General features: G+C 56.7%; 1 protein-coding gene across 5 annotated transcripts in view; it reads left to right on the top strand.

Moving 5' to 3' along the window:
- The window catches only part of FGR (FGR proto-oncogene, Src family tyrosine kinase), a 47312-nt gene that overhangs the window by 3248 nt on the left and 19764 nt on the right, over positions 1-24300 (top strand). Inside the window, exon 1 of one of the 5 annotated variants that reach the window (XM_074976106.1) lies at positions 7472-7521. The exons of the other annotated variants lie outside the window; for them this stretch is intronic. The gene's annotated coding sequence lies outside the window, so the exon portion shown is untranslated. Of the gene's footprint in view, positions 1-7471; positions 7522-24300 lie in introns of those variants that run through there. 5 annotated transcript variants of the gene reach the window in all.

Raw genomic sequence — 24300 nt, 5'->3', positions numbered from 1 at the left:
AACCTCTAGGGATGGAGATTCCACCACCTCTCTAGGCAATGTATTCCAGTGCTTCACCACCCTCCTGGTGAAATAGTTTTTCCTGATATTCAACGTACACCTCTCCCTCTGTAACTTCAGACCATTGCTCCTTTTTCTGTCATCTGTCACAACTGAGCACAGTTTGTCACCCTCCTCTTTAGAGCTCCCCTTCAGGAAGTTGAAGTCTGCTGTTAAATCACCCCTCAGTCTTCTCTTCTGTAAACTAAATAAGCCCAAATCCCTCAGCCTCTCCTCTCAGTCATGTGCTCCAGCCCCCTTCATCATTTTCATTACCCTCTGCTGAACCTGCTCCAGCACATGCACACCCTTTCTATACTGCGGGGCCCAAGACTAGAGAGAACAGAATTATGCATTAGGAAAACCACATGCTGGCAGCAGGGAGCTCCAAGTGTTTTATGAGCTTTCAGTGGTGGAGTCCTGCAGCCCTCTCTGGCAGCTGGGTGAGCAGAGCTGCTTGTGCTTGTCTGTCGGGGTCTGGGGGAGCAAGTCACTGACATTTAGTGACTCGCCTGAAGCCACCCAGAGAGCCACGGCTACAGATGAGCAAAGCCCTGGAATTCTGATGCCAGCTCCTGCTCTAACCACTAGATTGCCTCCCTCTCCAGGAAGGGATTGTTGCCTGTTATGTAGAGGTTTCTGGCCCATGTGTCGTACTCAGCCACAGCCCCTCTGGGCCTTAGGGGAGGTTAGCTAGGGCTGGCTGCTTGCGACCAGGTCTGGTGTGGGATCTTGAGGCCAGTGAGGCGACAAAGCTTAGAATGTTCCAGCCTTAAAGCAGCAGTGGGCTTTAGCGAGAGCCTGGCTTCTTCCCTGTTGTAGGGAACCCATCCGCTCCCTTCAGTGGGCCCTACTGTGGGATGTTGGGGTGGTCTGGGTTCACACAATGCTGTCTGGAGCTGCTAAAGGAAGGACACTGATCCCACCCCCATGGTGGGTCAGGTGCTGGAGAGCCATGCAGCCTGAAAGCATTTGCGGGCTCGCTGCGGCTCTGCTGAGCTGTGGTCTGTCGCATGAGCACGCTGTATTTATAATGGGGGGAACGGAAGTGGCTATGTGCACAGCTCACAGAGCCAGATCAGCCCTTGGCTTCTCCTTTGTTTGGCTGGGCCAGGAGTGGGTGAGGAGGCTGGGGTGGCCTGTCAAACCCCCCGGCCTGTCATACTTCTGTGGGGCTTTTCTCAATTTATTTCTCAAACCAGGATTTTCCCCCCTTCCTTCCTGGATGTTTGGGGACAATTTCCCCTTCTTTCTCCTCACTGGCAAATGCTGAGCTGGGCTCTGCTGGCTGCCCACAGCCAGCCCAACGCTCAGGTTTGTGGGAGGGCATCCCTAGGAACCAGGCTGGGACAGCTTGGCCCTGCGCACACCCGCAGGGCATGTCGCGTACATGTCACGCTCCAGGCATCCCCAGCAGCCAGCTGGGACTTGGCACGACACAGAGCAAGGCAGATTCTGGTGATGTTGCTTCTGGGCTGCAAGGCTCTGTTACTGAACCTGGGACGTCTGGCCCAGAGCACTGGGCTGCTTGTGTCGGAGCTGAAGGCCTGACTCCAACAGGGGCACGCGGAGCAGGCAGGTGTGCCGTGCGGATGGCAGAGCAGGGGGACCTGTCCTGCACTTTGCCACTCAGCTGCATAAACGTACAGTTTAGGCCAGGGCCTGCTGTTACTCAGCCATGCTGGGCCCATAGAGGCAGCTGTCCCCGACAACTCCCCTGGGGCTGTGTTCATAGACCTCACTGGGTGATTAGGAAATGAGGGAGAAGCTGGCAGCAAGGGAAGAGCCTAGATCCACCTTTTCTTCTCCGTGTTTCCAGTGTGTGAGGAGAGGAGGTCGCCTCCCCCAGGGGCTGGAGGTTGCATTCTCGTGGCCCCTTGGGAAGGAATCACTGGTAGAAACCCTGGCTTGTCCCTTGATGGCTCTTCCCATAGCAAGCTAGGGAAATGGGAGATATACATATCATATCTCATAGACCTGCAAAGGCCTTGCGAGGTCAGGGGACTGGACTCACAGCAGGATCTATCACCATCCCTGACAATTTTGCCCCAGACCCTTAAAAGGCCCCTGCAAGGACAGGACTCACAACCTTGGGTTTACAAGGCCAATGCTCGAACCACTGAGCTCTCCCCCTCACCACATCACACCTGGTTCCAAGCTGCCAGCAGAGCAGCTTGTGCGGCTAGTCAGCCCTTGGGTTTGTCCGCTGGGGATTTTCAGCAAGAGTCCAAGGGGTACATGCTTGGGGGGGCCCCACTGGCGATCCAGGGCTTGCACTGTTTTGCCAAGGGCTGTCCAACAGCGATGGGGCTGTCACTACAGGCCGTGTTCCGGTTTGGTCACTTGGTGGCTGGATCTATCTGCTGGTATCATCTCGGGCGCCTGGCCTCTCCTGTATGGACCACATAGGGCACTGCCCATCCCTTTCTCTAGCCGAATATTTAGCCCAATGCCCACTTTCCATGTGGCTGTGTCCGCCCACCTCAGCAGCTGTCTAACGTGTCCTGAAGGTGACACTGGGGGCCATGAAGGCTGGTAAAACAAGTTCTTTGTGCTGGGAAGAAAAATCTAAGACCGCTCCTGAAGCCCTCTAGTTTGTCCTGGCTGCCCGGGGAAGAGAAGGGTGACAGGGGGAGAGGTTCTGTTCCTGGTTCTGCCACTGGCTACCTATGTGACCTTGATCATATCACCTCACTTGGCCCATGTCTTGTTTTCTCTAGTGGCAAGAGAGGGCCAGTGATCCTCCCTGGTCTCACACAATTGCTGAGCTGCTGAATACTCCATTCAGCCTTTGAGGCCAGACCTGGACCCTTGGAGACCCCAGCTGGCCTGGGGGGGGATACTTGCGCTCTGAATTGAGCAGTGACGCATCTCCCACACACATCAGCAGTCTCAGTTCCTCCTGGCCCGGATGTGACTGCGTGAGGCAAGGCAGGCGTGTGGTGGTTGATAACGCAGTCACAGGACTGTGTGCTTTGCGGAGGGTTGCTCTGGACATGGGGTGATGTATGTGGTATCTCCTGCCCCAGCCCCACAGGGGGGTGCTGAAATACCTAGGGGCCCCAGCAGCTATCCAAATCCAAATTGCATGGATTCCATGGGGCACAGGCTGAGAGGGGGCAGTCCTGTGTACAAGTCCTCCTGTCCAATTTCGGTTTTTGGTGGGGTTGCATGAGGGTCACTAAGCAGTGCTTGGCCCTGTCTGCCCTGGTATCGTGAGACCGGGGCCAGTGGCAGCTGGGCTCCTGCCCTGGCTGTGTGGCAAACCGAGCTGATGGGCCTTGGGCATGGGGCATTTTCTGTGGCCTTCATGCCCCTCTTGTATATCTTTCTCTACCCTCTGTGCCCCTTTGCACAGGAAGCCCCACAGCAGCTCAGCCAACCTGCAACCTGCAGCTCTAGTTGTGAGTTCCCCTAAAGCAGGGTTGTGCAAAAGTTCTACATTGGGCTTCACTTTTCATCCTTGCAGTTAGCAGGGGCCCCCAGACTCCCGGCAATTCTGATTGCTCATATGGGAGAAACCCCTTTCAGCAGGTGTAAATCTGTAGAATGTGAAAACTTTCATCGGTACAGAAATGTGACTACACAGACCTAAAACGAGTCATCCAGTTCAACATGCTCAAGGAGACGGATGAGCCTGAGACCCAACAGCTGATCCTACCACGCCCAAGGGGCTTGCCCCCCCTTTTGCACACCCCTGCCCGAAAGCACCTTCCCCACCTCCAGCACTTCTGCCTTGCGAGCCAAGTTCTGACGGGAAGAGATCTGGGATTCCGGCAGCTCTGCAACCTTCCCTCGCCACCCCCTTACCAGTTCCCACCTGACTTCCTCTGTGACCACGAGCGTGCTGGACCAGCGTGGTGTGGCTTTGTCTGTCCGTGGTACAGCAGTTAGTGCCCCCCACCCCCACTAGGCCACAGAACCTCTTTTGCTTCATCTGCTGTTTGCTCCTTGGAGGTGACCAGCCTGTTGCTAACAAACCTCCCACCCAGGCCGCTCTTGAGCTAATCCCCCAGCTGGCTCAGGTCACCATCCTCGTTGCAAAGAGGACATGCATGTGGGAGTGTGGCAGGGCTGTGTCTGTGCTCGGGGCCGGGGGTGGTCTCCATATTCAGAGGCACAAGTCATGGGACAAAACCTCCCCAACCCACAGCAGTTCCCTGGCAGCTGTGGGCGAGATTGTTCTCCTGGGCAGAGCAAGGTGCCCTGCTTGGACCAGCTCAGTGAGCTTCCCCTGGCCCTCCTCCTCACCCCTTTCCGGGTAGGCCAGCAGGCTGGCTATGGTGTGACTTAGGGCAAGGTGTGGCCTGCAGTAGGCCAGTGCATTATGGGGTAGGGTGCCGTGGCTGGGCATGTCACCAGTGCCTAGTGGAGTGGGTGGCGTGTGCTGTAAGGGGCAAGGATGGTGCATTGTAGCTGGAGGGGGGAGCCCAGTGCTGCTGAGTGCCCCTTCTAGCCTGTGCTTGTACCCTGAGGAGTGTTCCCTGTAGGCCAAGTGCTTGGGTGGTCACCCAGGAGAGATTCAGGTGCTGCTCAGCTGATTTAGCAGAGCACCCACAGCTGGCAGCGTGTGTTTCAATGATGGTGCACGTCTGCACATAACAAAAATTATTCCACACAGATGGAAAAATGCTGGCCTGTGCCCTAAGAAAGGATCTTATTGAACTACTGTCCTGCTGGTTCTCCAAAGGGAATAATGTGTGTTCTGCCTAGAGAAGACCAAACTCAACCAGCAGCTGCTGTAAAGCTCAGCCAGCTCCTCTGCCAGCCTGCATTACCCGCTTTTCACAGTGTTGCGCTCTCCGCCTCACACCAGATCACAGAGCCAGGGTGCCACCGGGGGAGGAGAGACCTGCTAGGGTTATGCCAACTCCTCACCCAGTCCGCTCTGTTGATGTGCATGAAAAATTGCCCAGGCCTCTGGCCTTCACAAATCACGACCCCAGCACACATGGGCTACGTCTACACATGAAGCCTACATCGAAGTAGCCTATTTCGATGTGGCGACATCGAAATAGGCTATTTCGATAAATAATATCTACACGTCCTCCAGGGCTGGCAACGTCGATGTTCAACATCGACGTTGCACAGCACCACATCGAAATAGGCGCTGCGAGGGAACGTCTACGCGCCAAAGTAGCACACATCGAAATAAGGGTGCCAGGCACAGCTGCAGACAGGGTCACAGGGCGGACTCAACAGCAAGCCGCTCCCTTAAAGGGCCCCTCCCAGACCCAGTTGCACTAAACAACATAAGATCCACAGAGCCGACAACTGGTTGCAGACCCTGTGCATGCAGCATGGATCCCCGACTGCAGCAGCAACAGCCAGAAGCCCTGGGCTAAGGGCTGCTGCACACGATGACCATAGAGCCCCGCAGGGGCTGGAGAGAGAGCGTCTCTCAACCCCTCAGCTGATGGCCGGCATGGCGGACCCCGCAGTTCTGAAGTTGCGGGACGCGCAACGACTACACGGTCCCTACTTCGACATTGAACATCTACAGTAGGCGCTATTCCCATCCCCTCATGGGGTTAGCGGCTTCGATGTCTCGCCGCCTAACGTCGATGTTAACATTGAAATAGCGCCCAACACGTGTAGCCGTCACGGGCACTATTTCGAAGTTAGTGCCGCTACTTCGAAGTAGCGTGCACGGGTAGACACGGCTTTAATGCTCTTGGTGCTTCAATGTCATTAACCTGACCGGAGGCAAAAATTTACAGTAACTTTTTCATTGTTCTTCAGCAAGTCTGTGTCAGAGCTGGGATTAGAACCTGGGAGTCCCCCGGCCTCTGGTGTCAGTGGAGTGGCTCTCGACAAACGTTTGGCAACCCCATGCTGTGTGTAGATCAAATGCATCTTTAGGTGGTGCTTGTCTAGTGGTTCCAGGGGGGAGAGCACAGGGGACTGGGAAGCAAAACTACTGCGTTCTCTTCTGAATTCTGCAGCTGATTGAAGGAAGCCACCTGTGCAGAGTTAGTGTCAGTGCCCTGTTGGTTTGTGGTGCCCAACTTTTGGTTGTGGGTTTTTGGAGTCGGCACCATGGCATGGTCTAAAAGCCAGTGTGCTAGGCGCTCTCTTAAAAGAACTCTACAGCAGGAAGTTTAAGGATAGCACATCTTTCAAGGCTTTGGGGGTTTTGTTTGTTGCTTACATGCTATCTTTGATGTTAGGAACGTCATGTATGACCAGCTGTGCTTTAATCTAGGGACACCCTGGGATTTCAGAGATGAGTTCATTCTTAATAAAAGGAAGAGAGAGAGTAACTTTTTTTTTTTTTTTTTTTTTTTAAAACCAAAGATATGCTTTTTGCCAAGTGTTTGTTAGGCATCCGAGTTGCGCTTAAATGGATACTTTAGCTCAGGAGTTCTCAAACTTTCGCTCGTGACTTTTTGGGGTGACAAGGTTGGTATGTGGGGGAGGGGGTTGCAAGCTGTCGGTCTTTACCCCAAACCTGGCTTTGTCACCACCATTTATAATAGTGTTACCTTCATATAAAAACTTAGAGGGTGGGGGGGGTTACAATGCTAGGCTTGTGTGAAAGGAGGTGCCAGTGCGAAAGTCTGAGAACTACTGCAAAGTAAGGCTCCAGCAGCAATGAAAATCCAAGTCCAATGCATGAGAGCTGAAAAAGAAAACCAACCTGAAATTTACAGTAAAGAAAACTGAAAGTGACGAGGCTGCTTTCACAGTTCAAGGTCTGATTACTGGTAATGTAGTTGATGAAATGTGAGGGAGCTTTAAAAATTGTATCGCACTGTTAGCTTCTAGGCATGCCCCTCTGTCAATCGCATTGAGAAAAGCTTCTTCTTTCCCCGCTGCACTGTGTTAGCTACACTGAAATGTGTAAAGTTAGTTAAGCTGTCCCTCTCAGAACCTGTTGTAACCTACCCCGAATATTCAGCCTCTGTATCATGCAGCCTTGTTTGGAGAGGACAGCAGCTAAATGTGGCGTGGCAATAAGGGGAGGAGACGTATTTGGAAACACTAGCCTTTGAAAACCCATGCAGGGCAGACAAGACCTGTTTGAAAGGTCTCATTCCCCTTACAGTGCATGGAACTGAAGTAATCTCCCATATAAGGAGGAAGGGCTGAGTTTCCCCTGCTGCAGTTTGAACTTGTATTCCAAGAAGTGGCACCCAATCAGATGTGCTGTGGGAAGTGCATTGCATGGCACATACAGAAGCAGGAGCAGACAGCTTGCTCCCTGATGAGCAGTGCTTTTCTCTGAACCACACAATCTTAGCTCCCCTGGGTTCTGCCTTTTCGCTTCCAGACTCAGGACCGCTTTTCCCTGTTCCTAAAACAATGAAAGAGAAGAGAACGCTGGGACCAGACTGGCAAAGGACCTCGCAGGGCTTATCCCATCATCTCCAGCAGTGGGTTGCGGTGATGATCAGCGGTGGAAAAAGTACCCAGAAAGTTACTTGCAGGACAGTGCACCTGCTTTCACTTCTGGGTACTTGAGTACAATAAAGACGAGAGGTGGGTGTGCTTTTACTCAAGTACTTTTCCAGGGGGACACTGGTGACTTGTACTTAAGTACACCCCCTCCTGCAGCTGTACTTTTACGAAAGTAACTTTTTGAGTATTTTTCCACCTGTTGTGGTGGTGATGTGGTAGGTGTGAAATGAGTTTGTTGGGTCTCAGGACAGGTAAATGGCCACCGTGCATGCTGCAAAAGCTGCCTTCGCAGGTGGCAGACTTGGCCCCAAAGCCACAGTCTGGGTAGGTTGGAGGGTGAACTCTCTGCTCTCCCCCGCCCACAGCTGTCCCTGTATCATGTCAATAAAGGCTCCAGCCTGCCCAAGGTCTGCCAGCAGCTCGGCGGTACTGCGTGGTGACACGTCTCACCTTGGTGTTCTGGCTTCCCTAGGGAACTGGAATGAGACCCACCAACTCGTCTCACAGGTGTCACTGAAGTGGCCCAGTGGGGCCAGGTGAAACGCTCTGCCTCCCACTGCTGTCCCTTGAGCTGGCCCGTGGGCTCAGTGGCCCTGTGTGGAGGAAGGAATGGCAAGGCACCAACCTTGACCTTGTTTGTCTGGAAGCCCCTGGACCGCTTTGCCCTCCAGGAGCCAGGCCCAAGATGGTTAACCAAAGCCCCAGGCAGCCTCATTGTGGCTGCTGCACCCAGTTCCCTATGGGCTGAGCAGCCCTTCCCTGGGCATTGTGTGGAGCCTGCTGGTGAAATTCGGCTGCTGTGCTGCCTCTGCGGGGGGCTGTCAGTGGGGAGCGCTGTCGAGGTTGTGGGGGAGGGCACATGGCCATAGGGCTCTTCGCCCGGCATGGCTGCAATGCAAACAATGGGCTCTGGTGCCAGCCATTTGAAGCCTTCTGGTGCTTTTGTTAGGATTCCAATTACCATGACCTTAATGACTGGGCAAGCCCAGCCGCTGGCAGTGGGATTAGCAGCGTGTGAAGGGGCCGTGCAGCAGGACACGCTGTGGGACTCCTGAGTGTGACAGCTGATTTCTGCCTCCCGGTGAGATGTTCCTCTCTGGGGCGTTCCTTCATATGGCACAGCAGGGCATATCCATGCCCTGTCCTTTGGCAGGCCCCACAGGCTGCAGAACCCTTCCTCCCTGCAGTGGGGCACTTACTCTCCAGCTGGTGTGCGCCACTTGCATAGGGTCCAACTGGCAGCAAGAGCTGTGCAGCCAGGAGCGGCCCAGCAGGAGTTTCTGAGCCTGGTGATTTGCAAGGTATCAGAACCTGAATTGGACCCTGGCCCAGGCAGAGGCCTGGATAGGTGATTTACAAGCCAGGCTGAGGTGCTTTCACTAGTGTCCTGCTCCGTCAGCCTCTGACCTATGAGAGCCTCTGTCAGGCAGGGTGCGTCTGGCCTGTGGGTGAGAGAGTAGCTGGCCATAGCTTGCTCTGGATCACTATGCAGGAAACACCTTGGTTCAGGTAGGGTGTTCCCCGCAAGCGGAGCCTTGGTGCCGCCCACCTGATTGACAGACCTCTCACAGCCAGCAGCTTGTGTTTCCCTTGGTGGTGCACATCCATGCATGCCTGGGTGCATGTAACAAAATTTATTCCACCCATGCATAGGGAGGGAAAAAAATCGAGACCATCATTCGGTTCCCAGTCCTGGGCCAGTCGTGTGATTGTCCCCTTGTAATGCATGGGGCATTGGGGAACACCACTCTGTCCATGCAAGGAGCGTAGGGAGGTGGTGCTGTGAGCTTTCTTTGTGCTTGGTGAGCAACCCTGGGCCCTGAGCGTTGTGCAGGGGGTGTGAACACAGATGATCTGGGTGGAGTCAAAGGGATATGTGATTTAAAGGGGAAGTGACTGAGCAGGGCTGGCCAGAGAGGAAGCTGCAAACTTGCGAAGAAGGCCCCATGTGCCTTGGCACAGAGGTGAACTGCAGCTGCCTTACTTGTCACTGTGGCTCCTGGCAGTTCTGTGTTGGGGCTGGGGATCTGTAGCTGTGGAACCCAAAGTAGTCTAGGAAGTGTTGGTGATTCAGCCACCAGCTGTCCTCCTGCTTCCACGTCTGCCTGCCCTCTGTCCCAAACCAGTGTGCCTGCATGGTGCCGGAGACCCACTCTTACAGGTCGGGGGTTATGGAGCTGACCTGAAACAACAGTTCTGACTGCTGAGAGGCCACCTGGTCCTTTCCCTGCACAGATGCCTATTCCTGGCCCCATCTCTGTACCTGAAAGCCTGAATGGGGAAATAATTCTACCTTCCCTACCGTGCTGTGAGGTCACTCGAGCAGGAGGCTGGAGGTAGCCCACCTAGGCAGGGCTGCAGCTGTCCTGTGGAGGAGCAAAGCCCAGTAAGGACCAGGTTTGTAACACAGAGCGGAGTCCGCTGCACTGCCTGCAAAGCCCTTTGGGCTCTGTCTGTCTGTCTGTCTGTGCGAACAACCGGTCCCTGTTGCATACATTATTTCATCCCATAGTCCTGCCCTGGGGTAAAGTTGTTACTTGGATTCTACACCAGTGGACTCCTTAAAAACATCACAGCCAGCTCCTGTGGGCTGTAGGGTGATGAAGATGGGTGAGGGCAAGTTAATGGTGATGGGTGACTTTAACTCCTCACACCCCAGCTGAGCTCAGGGCCCCTGGGGCTGGATGCTGAACAGGCGCACTGGATATATCTGCAGTGCAGGTGGAATTTCCAGCTCAGTTAGAAGTACCCATATTAGCTCACAGTAGCACGAGTGATGGGACAGGCTAGCAGCCAGTGCAGCGTGCAGGTAGCCCAGGCTAGCCGCGGTATGTCCATTGGAGCTGGTAATGCAGCTCTGGTTCTGGTAGAGACAGACCCAGAGGGAGAGAGACTCTGCCCAGAAGAGTTTGATCTCGGGGTGTGTCGTACTGCAGTGGAAGACCCACAAGATTCAGTTTCTGAGCTTGGGTCTGTGGCTAGAAAGAACAGCGTAGAAGCGAGCTGGGGAAGATCTCCGAGCCTGGGCTCCAGACAGCTACACTGGTGAGATCAGACCTGCAGCCTGAGCCCCAGTCAACAGACCTGGACTCTGAGACTCAGTGTGGGCTTGGGGGATGCATTCTCTGCAGTGTAGATCTACCCTAAATAGGCAAGGCAAAAGGGGGAACTGAGGTAGGGAGCAGGGAATGACTTGCCCACAGTAGGCCAGTAGCAGAGGAGGTAGGACTAGAACACAGCTCTCCTGCAGACCGTTCCGGTGTCCTGGCTACTAGACTATGCTGCCATGCAGATGGGCTTGGCTGTGGATAGACCTAGGGAGGCAGATGGACGGGGCTGATATTCGAACAGGGGAGCAGAGGTGGCTAGAAACCTCCAGTTTCTCTCACGTCAGCTGTTCTGTGAGTTCAATAGCCCCGGAGGAGCTGGGGCGTGTCTGAAGTAGGAGGTGCAGACCCGAGCCGGCACCAAATCCCAAACTGGCTCCCTGCTCCACCAGGGCAGGTGGCTGTGCTTGGCTACAGCTACAGCTGGGCAATAGGCTGCAGAGCTGCCCGGGGGCAAAATGATGAGACCTCTGGGAAGGGTCCGCTCTGGAGCGTGTGCTCACCATGTGGCGGGGAGTGGGAGTGGCGGAATCGAGACGGGTGTGTGGAGAGTGGGGGTAAGGGGAAGGGTATTGTGTTTGGACAGGCACTTGCTAATCCCCCCCCCCCCCATGTCCTACCCACTCTGCGGGGCAGAAGGGGCTTATTCTACCGTATGAGGAAGTTGGTGCTCTGAGGTCACCAGTCACCAAAGCAACCCCCGGCCCTCTGAGGCAGGAAATTGTGCATATCCCCATCGTGCAGTCAGAGAAACTGAGGCATAGTTGCCAAAGCAACTTTTCCGAGGCCGGAAGAATTGGGAACGGAGCCCAGTATTCCCGGTCCCCTGTACGCTAGGCAGCGCTGCTATTCGCACATGGGAGCCATACCAGATGGCTTTTGGTGAGGAACCTGGCCTCAAGTTTGCTAAAGATCCCAAGGCCAAATTGCAGCTTGGGTGGATTAGAGCCTGCCTGCTGTACGACAGGAGCTGTACGCGGTGGTGCGGGCGTCGGGGGGCAGAGGGAGGAGAGGTGTACATGCAAGAGGATATAGTTGTATCTCTCCTGCCTTCTACACACCTTGCGGTGTTGCAAATTTCCCACTGTTGTACTGGCCAGGTGGGAGGAAGGATTGGAGCTCTCTGGCGGGGTTCCTTGTAGGCAGAGCCCTTGGGTGGTCAGCCGGGAGAGGGTCGGGTGCTGCCCAGCTGGTTACCAGGGTACCTGCAGCTAGCAGCATGTACGGTGCACATCTGCACAAGCCACAGTGCATGTAATAACATTTATGCTACCTGTGGATTGGGAGAAAATGAGCGGGAGAGCTGCGGCCAGACGGCCTGCGTCAAGGGAGGCTTTTGGAGGTCATTTCTGACCTTTTAGCCTTGTTAAATATCATACAAAATAGTTTTTAACCCAGAAGTTGGATCTTGTCGTCATTTTCATCGTGTAGTTAAGTGCTCATTTCCTGCGAGCAGTTCAGACAAATCGACCCCCCCCCCGGCCTCCCCTTGTTGTTAGAAAATTCCTGACTGTCTGTCCATGTGATTTCTCCCCCCCCCCCCCCCCGGCCCCCAAAACGCCGGGGACTGTTACCAGCCTGTCTTGTAGGCAGCGTAGGGCGGGTCTGCTGGAAGCCCAGCTGTGATGCAACCCTGGGATTTCACACTACCCTGGGTGGCTGAGGAGCAGGCAGGTGGGGACAGGCGGCCGTGGGCAGCTGGCACTGAGGCACAGGCATGAGCTTCATTCCTGCCTAGTGTGCGTGAAGCCTCTGAGGAGGGAATACAGGTAGGGACTGCAGTGGGGAATGCGTTGCCTACAGAGGTGGTGGATTCTCCATCCCCTGAGGTTTTTAAGTCCCGGCTGGACAAGGTCCTGCCTGGGATGACTTAGTGGGGGTTGATCCTGCTCTGAGCAGGGGGCTGGACTAGATGACCTCCTGAGGTCCCTTCCAGCCCTGGGATTCTGTGAGGAGGTCCCGCTGTGGCTGTGCTCAAGTGCACCGGTGTGGGATGGGAACTCCCGGCGAGGGAAGGGCCGGGGGTGGGCTGTGCCTGAGGGGGGAAGGAGGGTAGGGGCTGTGGTGGGTGAGGCCGGCATGTTGGCCCTGGTGCTGGCAGTTCCCTGGCTCAGCTCAGGTAGCTCACAGGGCTGCTCCGTGAGAGGGTTTCTTAGACCCTTTTTTCCTGGCCCAACCACAGTGGCTCCTTGTTGATCCTCTCGGCGGTCCCGCTCATTGTGTCGCTGACAGGTGGGAGCCTGGCTCAGCTGCCGGAACTGAGTGCCCAGGGCAGGAGGGGGATTCCGCCAGCTCACCCGAGGGGGCCCTCCCCAACAATGGGTGCTGCTGGGCAGAGGGTCTGGCACCGGGCTGGCTCACGCAGGGGCAGGAGGCCAGACAGATCTCCAGGGCACTCAAGCCACCTCACTAGCAGCTCTTGTGCAGCTCCTGGGACCGGCTCCCTCTTACATATTCGTGGAAGGCCAGATAGAGGTTCTGGGCACCCTCTGAGGGAGCCACCAAGGCAATGGGGAATTGTGCCACTGAGGGGCAGGGACTTCGGGGCAGCGTGGGGCACAGGCCTTTTCCCCCAGCACAGGGTGGGCCTTTACTATAACCCTTCCTGGCTGCTTGTAGTCCAGGGTCTACCGACTGGGGTGGAGGCTAATGTGGGGAGGGCATTGGCCCCCTGATTTCTCCCGTCCCCATGGAGAGTTGGCTGGAGAGCATGAGGCTGACGGGGCAGAGAGGCTGAGTGGCCCTGTACTGATGCTCCCTTTGCTTGGGGTGCAGCCACCGGAGGCTCCTTCTGTCCATAGTGCATGGTAGCACTGAGGGTGGGATGACAGGGGTGGCAGGTTCAAATCCTGCCAGAGGCAACTCAGCCCTTCCTCCTTCCAGGGTGGGCTGCGGGGCTGGGAGCCACTGCAGGCCCTGGGAGAAAGTGGGAGCTGGCTCCACACTGGGCCCAGCACAGTCAGGCCGCAGTGCCAAGCCCTTCGCAGCCGGGCGAGGCAGCAGAGCAGTGTTACTGTGGCTGAAGGAGCATCAGGGGCAGTTGGTGCGCCGGGCCTCTGTTGGCAGACCTGAGGCTGGGTGACCACAGGCCCCATTGGCTCTGCTGTGTGCTGAAGACTGCTGGCCATTCTCCCTGGGGCTTTACATGGTGCCCTGGGCCTGAATTCACAGCGCTGGGCAGCAGGTGGGTGGCTGCCGTCCTCTACTACAGAACTGGCTGCATTTCAGTGGGCCTGCAGCCTAGTCTAGGACCGTGGGGTGCTCCAGCCAGGGCAGCTCTTGTTTCCAGTATTCATGGCCTACTGGATCAGGCCCCAGCTGGTCCCCAGTTCTATTCCTAGCTCGGATGTGGCCCTGCTCTGCCACCTCAGAAATGTCACCCCCCTGCGTCTCTGTGCCTCAGTTTCCCCTCCAAGCTCTTGGGGTGCAGGGCCTGTCTCTTACCATGCATACAGTGCAGCCCTTCATCCCTAGGCACTACCGTAATACAGCTACTATTAGTGATCCGGGGGCATGGTGGCAGGATATTGGAAAGTCAGGCCCTGTGTGTTGCTGTGAGCTCACCTGACGGTGACTAGTGCCCTGGGGTTGGAGGCAGCTACGTCTCCCAGCCTGTGGGCAGCACAGGTTTCACTGGGCCGGGTGAGACGCCAGGGAAGCCAGAGGAGCTCAGCATGCTCTGGAAGAGGGCCCCTTCTGCCCAGAAGCAGCCCAGCCTCTCCGTAGCCCACAGTGCAGAGAGCCTTCTGGGTGGGGACAGAAATGTCAGCCCCTCCCTTCGCGCTTCACCTGCCTGAGGACGCCCTGGGCGAGGAGCCGGTCCCCCGCACCCTGCTGCAGGCGCGGCGTCTCCACAGCTCCCCTTCCTCTTCCGTTCTGAGAAGCTGAACAGCTTCCCATGCCGGGTGTGCAGAACTGGGAGTGGGAACAAACCGGCCCCGAGTTCAGGGGACTTCCCAGGGCGGCTGTGCCACAGAGACAGGCCCAGCTGGCCACCTGCGCGAGGGGCTGCCCCAGGGAGAGAAGTGCAGTCACAGGGTGTAAGTCCTGCAGGGGTTCCTCCACTGCGAGGGGTTGTCTGTGACCCCAGCAGAGCCTCTGGCCGTTTGTTCCCCATGTAGGGGTAGACGGAGCGAGCGGCTCACCCTGAACCTTCTCTGTGCCAAGCGCCATAGACCGAGGTCCCTCAGGCTGTCGCCAGAGCCATCCCAGAGCTCCCCAGAGCATTTGAATCCAGGCCTCTTGATTCCAGCCGGGCCACGTCCCCGCTTTGTGCTGCCTCCGAGCTCCTGGCCCCATAGCCATGGAGGGCTGGCTTGAGCTCCATCCGCAGGCAACCGCTGTTGTATTTCACCTCCTGCCTTGCATGACGAAGGGGGAGGCTGCTGGAGTGCTCTGCACTAGGGGCTGGGTTGTGTGGGGTGTGGTAGCTGGCAGTGGCTGAGCTCTAACCGGGCAGTGGTCCCCTGACCACACGGGTGGCTGAATGGGCTGGGCAACGGAGACTCAGCACCCTCCCCGGCCAGGTCGTGTGGACGGCGCAGGGTTGGGTGAGGGTGGGAGCAGCTCGATTTACAGAAGTCAGCTGCCGCAGGGAGAAGTTGGCCGCCCTGCCCTCGGTGGGACGAGGGGTTGTGGTTAGAGTTGCAGCTCAGGAAGACCTAGGTTCAAATCCGCCCCCTCTTGCCCACCTGCCCCCCCCCCATTTCTGCTGTGATTGTGAGCAAGTCGGTCTCTGAGCTGTCAGTACCCCATGGGCTGCCTCCCTCCCAGCACTGGGATAGACACGGGCAGGGGGGTGACTGCGAGGGCACCCAGAGTCGCGTGGCAGGGCCTGGCCTAGTACCTCTCCTCTGGTCCTGGCCTGTCATTTTTGCGGGCGGGGGGGGGGACCGAGCTGTACCCCTCCCCGACTCTCGATGGCAAGGCCTTTCTGCTGTTCCCGGACTCCTTTTCCAGGGAGACAGGAACATCCCATTCCAGCGTCTCTTGGCCAACGGCTGCCCCTATGCAGTGGTGAACAGGCTGGATCCGCAGGGAGATGCTTCCAGCGGAGCAGTCAGAAACCCAGCCAGGCGCTGAGCTGGTGCCCCCAGGGGCTGTGCCGGCTAGCAGCCCTCCTCTGCATTTCCCTTGCCTCCTGCCTCGAGGAGTCCCGGCTGGGCAGATCGCAGCTGGCCCTGCGTGGCCCTCTCTTGGTCGTGCGGCTGGAGAGCCGGGGGACGAGGAAGTGGCTTGGGAGGAGGGAGAGCAGGGAGGCATAGTCAGAAAATTCTTCCTGGGCTGGACAGATGAACATGGCCCCCTCCATTGTGTCGGCACAGGGGCCGATCCCTTGGAGGCCAAGTCTGGGGGCCATGGCCCCTTGCTCACCCTTTTGCGAAGGGGTGCGTGTGTTGTGCCCTCTGCTCATAACTGGCCGTTCCTCCCTGCCCTGGAGACTGTTCCCTGGGCCTACCCCTCACCTCCATCTCCAAAGCACATGCCAAGCCTTGCCCTGGCCTGCTCCCTGCTGCTTCCTCCTGCTCCCCAGATCTGCATCTCCTTCTGTATGTGTCCAGCCTCCGTCCCTTCCCCAGAGCTCGTGCCTGGGCCTGCTCCACGTTGGCAGTCCCTACCCACGATCCAGCTTGCTCCCAGTCCCTCACTGACTCTTCCCTTCCTCTCCAGGGGCTCCCTTATCTTTGCCTTTTTTTCTGTCCTCCTTCTTAGCTCCCAGTTCTGGCCCAGCCCCTCTGTCCTCTCTGCAGGGCCAGAGGCAGGTTATTGAGCTGCAGTTCTTGAGCTGTGATCTTCAGATGCAAGCTGTGCCATGACAGGGTCATCAGAGGGTCTGGGGAGGAGGTCGCCAGTGTGGGTCCGTAGGGAGTCCCAGAGCCAGGGTGGTTGGCTGGGGCGGGTCGAGCTACCGAGTAGCTGCTCCCTTCGGCGGGCTCACCCAGGTAGGAGGAACAGGATTCCACGCTGCTCCCCTGAGGAACAGGACTCCCCACACTGCCTTGGAGAACAGAGGACCCAATTGTAAGGACCTCAGGCTGAACCCCATCACCCATGAGAGGGCAGCCCTGAAACTGCCCCAGAGCCTGCCCTGCGCTTCCTGCCGGCAGGGTGGGATTGGCAGGCTGGCTAATGACCCAGGCAGCCTGGATTGAAACCCAGTGACTGGATGAGGCCAGAACAGAGAGGGGGGTCAGGGAGACATGGAGACATCAGCCCAAAGCTCAGAGCCCAGAGAGCCCCAGGTCTGACCTACGCTGCAGAACGGGGCTGATGCTGGACAGCTTACGCTGGCCTATCTGGGCAGGTGTCTACACTTCAGTTCTGCTCCAGCTGCCGTCACTGCCCACAAGCGGCAGTCGGTGCCGGTGCAGGTGGGTTGTCCCCGCATCAGCATGGCCTGACGGGGAGCTGTGATGGGGTTCTGGGGTCCCCCAAGCTCTGCACCCTGTCCGCAGGCAGGAGAGTCTTTCACTCAGCAGGAGAACAGCAAGTTTATTAGCCGACAGGACACAGCATTATACAGAGGAGTCAGTACAGCAGGCAGAGACAGCCAGTTTCATCCATGTTGAGGAGAGGAGGCCCTGAGGGGCCCCCAGAGCTGGGGCCTGGCCCCCTCCTTTGTCTCACTCTCCCTCAGCCCAGACTAACTGCTTCCCAACTCCCAGTTCCAATTCAAACCCCTCAGGCTCCACCTCCTCCTTTGTCTGCAGTACAAAGGTGTTACCTGGTCGTCAGGGTTACCCTCAGCAGGAGCCCCACACCCTCTGTGAGCCACACACACACACACAGGTATCCCCCACTCCATCACATCTCTCCCCCCTTCCAGACCGAACTGAGCGGGGTCACTCAACTGGTGACCTGGGGAAGTTCGGGGCTCTCCCCTTGTGACAGGGCATTGGCTGTACCCTCTGTTCTCCCCTTGATGTGCACCACCTCCACGTCATAGTCCTGCTGGGGGAGGCTCCAAGTCAGGAGCTTGGTCTTGGCCCTTTTCATGTGATGCAGCCGGGCAAGTCCCTTTAGTTCCCTTGGGTTGGTCGGTCTCCCTGCTTCGGCCCCAGTCCGTCAGCCACGTTCTCAAGTCGGGCGGGCAGAGCCCATACAGATGCTGCAGCACCAACAGATCAAACAGGTCTTTTGTGGTCTGGGTCCTGCCCCATCTGACCACCAGTCCATACAGCTGCTCCGGCCAATGTCTGGAATTCAGTTACAGTCCAGTAAAAGAAGGTACAAATGCTTCCACCCTTGGCATTTAGCCAGACCACCAAAATGGTTGTGTGCCTCAGTTTCCCCTTCCATGCCCCACAATAGGTTTGGAATGTTCCTCCTCATGTGAGAGGTTGCTAGACTAGTTACAGGGAACAATGGTGACATTTCAGAGTTACAGACTCCTTCAACATACAACTCATGCTTCTACATCAATGTCATCATGTCAAATGGCTCTTTCCAAACATTCAGTGCATGGTACAATTTTACAGCTTTTGGTAGCAGCACCCCCTTGGTTACAGTAGTCAGCGTGAGTAACAGAACAAACCCATTGCAACTGTACATTTACGTTGCTCTTTGGTAGACCACAACTTTTGTGTAACCTCCTTGAGAATCTGGTATTTTGGGGATAAATGGCTGAGGCCTTTCTTAACACCATCAAGTTCTAATCTTCTCCCTTGCCCCCTGGGGTGGAAATCTGATCTCTCTGGCTGTACCCTCCCTTCTAACAAGAGCTGGGCCATTGATGATCTCAGGGAGATGGCCCCCTCCCTACCAGCCTGGAAATTTGCAAACCAAACTGCTTTCTGAGAGTTGTTTTGTGAGTCCCAGATGCAGAATCCACATGAAGGAATCCCTGTTTATCCCTTACTGGCCCACCAGGCCCAAAGCTTCTTTGTCCTTCCACCTCCAACTACTGCCTCCCCATGGAATCAGAAATGGAGTCCAGTATAAGAATATAAGTGTTTCCACCATCTGGAGATGGGGAATTGCTGGCGCTCTCCTGCATGCTACAGAGACTGACTGTGCAGCTGTTTTATTTGGTTCTCACAGGGCTGCTCACATTCCCTGATAGTTTTCACTTTACTTGCACCAACTTCCAATTCCTGAGAAACTTTTACACTGCCTGCTTTGGACCCTTCCAGAGCACAGCCAGTGGTTTCATACTGAGGCAGGTCCTGGCCATCAGGAGCTGAAACAAACTTCTCCCCAGGCAAAGGGCTGCTCTGGCTCTTACAGACATGCACCTTTCCTGTTCACTCTCCTTCACCTCACTCCCATTTTCTGCAGTCCCCACAGACGGGTCAGGAAAAGTTTCAGGGAAATTCTCTTCCTTAAGAGCTTCCCCAAACAATAACTCACTCCTGTCTGCCTCCATGGGGGCACTGCTCCCTTGAGCCACAACCAGCTCCTGGGTTTCACCTACGCCCAGGATCACTTCTGGCCCATCAGGCAGATTCCCACGTAATCCCCCTCCAGGCAGACAGCCAGTACCACCGGACAGAAGGTTAGGATCCCTTTCCTCCCTTCTGCTACCAGCTCCTTTATCTTCATCAGTCAGCGTAACTCCATTGCCTGTCTGTTCTTGTGTCCTGGCAAGAGGATGACTCCGGTAGGACAGAGTCCTCTCACCCCCTCCCAATAACACCTCAGCATCAGGCAAAGAACAACTACCAGAATCGTCTGGTCTCTGGGATTCCCTGATGATACTAACTGGATTAGACCACGTTAAAGCATCATCCCCCCTGAGAGAGACAGAGGTAGGCCCACTTCCCATCTGGGCTTCAGCTGCCCTCAGATCCAGCTCTGGGATCTTGGCTCCATTTCGAGCCCCCACAGGCTCAGGCAAAGGATTCACTTCCCCAGAAGCAGAAGCACTTTTCTTGCACCAAGGACCAGTGTCCTTAGCAGGGATACCACTGCCCATCCCAGAGCCATTCCCTCTGCTCCAGCCGCCATGGCTGGATTCAGAGACACACCTGGAATGCTCTTTTTTGGTGGATCCTTCTCCAGCCATCCTAGGCTGGGGAAGTCTTCCTCAGACAATGGGCTAGTTTCCTCATTGGCATCTTTTCCAAACGCAGGCTCTGCTCTCTCCCCAGGCTGCTGCTGCTGTTCAACACAGACAGACAATGGGAGACACTCTCTCCTTTGTCCCAGCCCCCCAGCTGGTCTCCACACACACAGAAGGTGAAGCAGCTTCTCTCACAGACAACTTGCCATTCCCAGTGGACAAGCTGCTTCCTGCACAAACACACAGGCACCTTCCTTGGCCCAGGCCTGGAAAACTCTCCGCAGGTCTGTCTTGGCCACTAGTAGATGATGGGTTGGAATCGCTCCTTCCCTCCTTGAGCTGCGGCAGGCCACTCGGTTCAGAGCTCCAGGCAGTCCAGGGTTCCCTGCCCCGATCCGGGCTCACCTCTGCAGGATTTTCCTTAACCCTCAGCTCTGCCACTGCACATCCACGCTGCCTTGTCCAGCTTCTTTAATCTCGATTCAGTTTCCAGGTGCTGCCACTTCACAGCGGAGTTGCTCAGCGTGGTTGCAGGCTCTCAGGCTGATGCCCTCTGCACCCCACGATTCCTGGAAGAATCCCTTCAGTGTGCCAGGCTCCTTGCGGGTCACAAGCTGCCCAGGGTTAGGCCGTAGGCCCCTCCGCCCTCTGGGACTGACTCCAACAGACTCCCAGCGGAACCCCTTCTTCAGTGTGACACCCGCTCTCAGGGACCATGAGCACACTGTCTTGGGAAGAACTCATTCAGCGTCAGCCTCCTCAGGGGTCACTTGTTCCTGGGGGTTGGGCTCTCGGCCCCTCCACCTTCTGGGACCGACTCCAACAGATTCCCAGGAGTAACCCCTCGGGTGTGACACCCCCTCTCGAGGACCACGACCACAGTTGCTTGGGTTCGGCCGCAGGCCCCTCCGCCTTGGGGAGCTGCACCTCACTGCCCGTCAGCACACCAGGGTCTCGCAGGCCCCTCTTCTTCTTCCGTGACGCCCGTCACTTACTACTGGATGCTCCATCCTCGGGGTGCAGAACATCCCACTTCTGACACCAGTGTGATGGGGTTCTGGGGTCCCCCAAGCTCTGCATCCTGTCCGCAGGCAGGAGAGTCTTTCACTCAGCAGGAGAACAGCAGGTTTATTAGCCGACAGGACACAGCATTATACAGAGGAGTCAGTACAGCAGGCAGAGACAGCCAGTTTCATCCATGTTGAGGAGAGGAGGCCCCGAGGGGCCCCCAGAGCTGGGGCCTGGCCCCCTCCTTTGTCTCACTCTCCCTCAGCCCAGACTAACTGCTTCCCAACTCCCAGTTCCAATTCAAACCCCTCAGGCTCCACCTCCTCCTTTGTCTGCAGTACAAAGGTGTTACCTGGTCGTCAGGGTTACCCTCAGCAGGAGCCCCACACCCTCTGTGAGCCACACACACACACACACACACACACACAGGTATCCCCCACTCCATCACAGGAGCTTCTAATGCCGGCAATCCCTAGGAACGAACTGCACCGAGGCAGCATGTCTCCATGGAATTGGGGTCACGTGGGAGCTGCCTTGTCTGCAGGGGCAGTGGAAAAGCTTGAGGAAGCCTGGCCAAGGGCTGGGAGAGGAGCAATGTGAGGACGGACTGGGGTGGGTTCCCAGCAGGCAGGGAAACTGCTCTCAGCAATCGGAGGCTTTCCAGCTGCAGGGAAGTGGGTGGCATGGGAGGGCGTGGCTGGAGCCAGGGCGGAATTGTCCCAGAGTACCTTGCTGGACTTGGTTGAGTGGAGTACGAGGCTGGAGTGGGCCCCAGCCCCTGGGGTGGGCAGGCAGGAAGCGATTGCTTCACGCAGCATTGAAATGCAGCCAGCTCTAGGGCGGAGCCCAGCAGTTTAACAACGTGCAACAAGGCTGCGCAACAACTCCGGGCCTGGAAATGAAAGCAAGGGTCATACCCGGCCGAGTGGAACCTTGCACTCCGGCAGTCCCTGCCTTGTGAAAGGGCAGCTTGGGTTCTTGCCCTGCAGCACCACTGTGGTGACTCTAATATTGTGTTGCAATGCCTGACTTCCTTGGGACGCAGTCAGGCTGCCCCGCGGTTCCTTCCTGGAAGGCTGATTGGGGGCGACTTCTCTGTAGCGGGAGTATGTGATGTGCCTGGGGAGGAGTAGTCACTCACCCTGTGAGTCGGGGGGAGAATCACCCCCTCGCCGCTGCTCCCTCCTGTGTCGATTCAGTGGCTGTGGTGCGATGAAGGTGGAGACGATCAATGCCTGGATATGTGAGACCTCAGGCTGGGGACACCCCTGCCTGCTGTCCCACCCTGAGAGGGATTCAGAGGTGCCTGTTTCAGGGAACAGGGCACTGAGTGGCTATGGGGTTCGGAAGACACTCAGGCCGGGTGTCCCCAGGTCGAGCCCAGCTTGGCTGGTTCGATCACAAAACCTGCAGCTGTTTGGGTGCATTGAGTTTGGTGGGACTCAGCACAGTTCCCGGTGAACAAGTCCTCCGCTGCCTTCGCTTGTGGGCAGCACCAGCGCTGGGCTGAGGGTTGCATGGATCACCACCCGTGAATGCTGGTGAGATCTGGCCAAGGCCCATTGGCAGGGCACGGGGGCCTGGGGAGAAGCTTGGCCTGCTCGAGTTGCTGGTGGCTTCTCTGCTGGCATGGGGCTCTGCTGCTTCAGCTCCAGGAGCAGCTGCTGTTGCTGACGGCAGGAGCAGAGTTGGATGTGCAGCACCCACTGAGAGCCCTGGTACCTGTTTTCTCAGGACAGGGGGCACTATGGTTATCAGTCTGCCGGGTCCCCCCTAGAAAGCCCCAGCCTGGTAGCTACTTAATAGCCATTTCAAGAGTATTTAGTGTCTGTAGTCCACAACTTCCTGGAGGCCCAAACAAAGCCAGGTGTGGCTGTGCTAGGCACTGCCCAGGCAGACAGGGCGGGACGGGCTCCCCATGCACCAGACGCACCCGGCAGGAGTAAGGCAGAGAGAGGAACGGTGCACCAAGGGCAGAGCCAAGGATTGAGCTCTCCTGTGCCCCACTCCATGCCCAGGCCACTAAACCTGGCTGCCTGACGCTTGCTCCGTGTGTCTAATGCCCCGGGATTCTGTGAAACCTCCTCCTCGAGCGTTGGTTCCCAGTGCCAGGCAATTGGAGTGCTGCCACGTGGCCCCTTAATGCTGTGGGACACGGGCTGCCTCACTGTGGCAAGACCAGCCCATTGTGGCCTGGCGTGTGGCCCTTGGAATGTGTCTGATTCCGACAGTTCAGGGATTCGAGCATTGGCCTTGGAAACCCAGGGTCATGAGTCCCCTCTCTCAGGGGTGGTGATAGCCCCCTGCCCTCATGGCACCACCTGGACTCGACAACCTCTCCAGGTCATTTCCAGCTCTGACATAGATATGTGACAGTTACTGCCCAACAACAGGGAAATAACACTGCAGATGGAGCTCTCCAGCCAGGAGAGAGGGGGTGTGTGGGAGGGGGGTTGAGCGGGTGGGTTGTGTGTGTGTGTGTGTGATTCTTCATGGGCTTGTGCCCTCTGACTCTGTAGGAGTTGTGTATCTGTGCCCGCGTGTGTTGAGGGTTTTGTGAAGGGGGTGGCAGACAGTCGATCTGCACAGGACCCCACTCCCATTGACTGCACCTGGGGAAATGCCACCTCTCCTGCAGCTCTTTCCCAGCTTGGCAGCTCCTGAGGTGTCCCTGTGCCACCTGCTGGAGGCTGTGGACCTATGTGCTGCCTGCTGAGCAATCTGGTGGGCTGGCAGCCAGGGCAAGGCCAGTTTATAAGGGGTTAAAGAGCTGAGTTGGGGGGACTCAGCCAGTCCCAAACCAAATCAAGCCTGTCCAGCCCCGCCCTCCCACCCCTCCTGGAGCTGCCGTGAAGGGCATGGGGTGTCCTTGAGCTGGGGTAAGGCCCATTGTCTTTCTCTCTCCTATTGTGCTCAGCCACCCTCCGTGGAAAGTCATTTCACAGCCCAGCCGGCAGGAGAGGAGGATGGGGGAGATGGCCAGGTGGCCAGAATTCAGTCAAGGCATCATGACAGATGGCAGCTAACACGCTGGCTCAGGAGGAGTCTTCTGCCCGGCTGCTGAGTCTGGGGAGGGGCAGGGGCAAGACGCCAGATATCCTACTGCTGCTGGAATGAGGGGCAATGGAGAGGGGAGGTTGCAAGGTCTCCTGTAAGGTATCCTACACACACCATGCAGGTGTTTTCAGCACCAGTCTGTTACCGGGCTGTGTATATGGACTAGAATTGTGTCTGTACAACATGCTCGGCCAGCAATGCACAACCCAGCCTGCCTTAGACAGCCGAAGGTGCATTTGTTGTCTGGCCAGCAGGGTTGTCGGGCAGAGGCGCTGGAGGTTCATTCACATGCAAAGGAAACGGAGCCTGCAGGAGAGCATGGTCTTTATTAATGACCTGGATGAGGGACTGGATTGCACGCTCAGCAAGTTTGCAGGTGACACCAAGCTAGGGGGAAAGGTAGATACCTTGGAGGGTAGAGATAGGATCCAGAGTGACCTGGATAAATGGGAGGATTGGGCGAAAAGGAATCTGATGCAGTTCAACAAGGAGAAGTGCAGAGTCCTGGGGCTGAAGAATCCCAGGCATTGTTATAGGCTGGGGACTGACTGGCTCAGCAGCAGTACAGTGGAAAAAGACTTAGGGGTTATGGTGGATGAAAGGCTGAGTATGAGTCAAGAGGGTGTGTGCCCTTGTCGGCAAGAAGGCAAACTGCATATCAGGGTGCATTAGGAGGAGCATTTCGAG

This window comes from Carettochelys insculpta, chromosome 24, assembly GCF_033958435.1.
Source record: "Carettochelys insculpta isolate YL-2023 chromosome 24, ASM3395843v1, whole genome shotgun sequence".
In the NCBI taxonomy this organism is placed as follows: Eukaryota; Metazoa; Chordata; order Testudines; family Carettochelyidae; genus Carettochelys; species Carettochelys insculpta.
The sequence above is the reverse complement of the archived record's forward strand: the minus strand, read 5'-3'. Positions and strand labels throughout refer to the sequence as shown.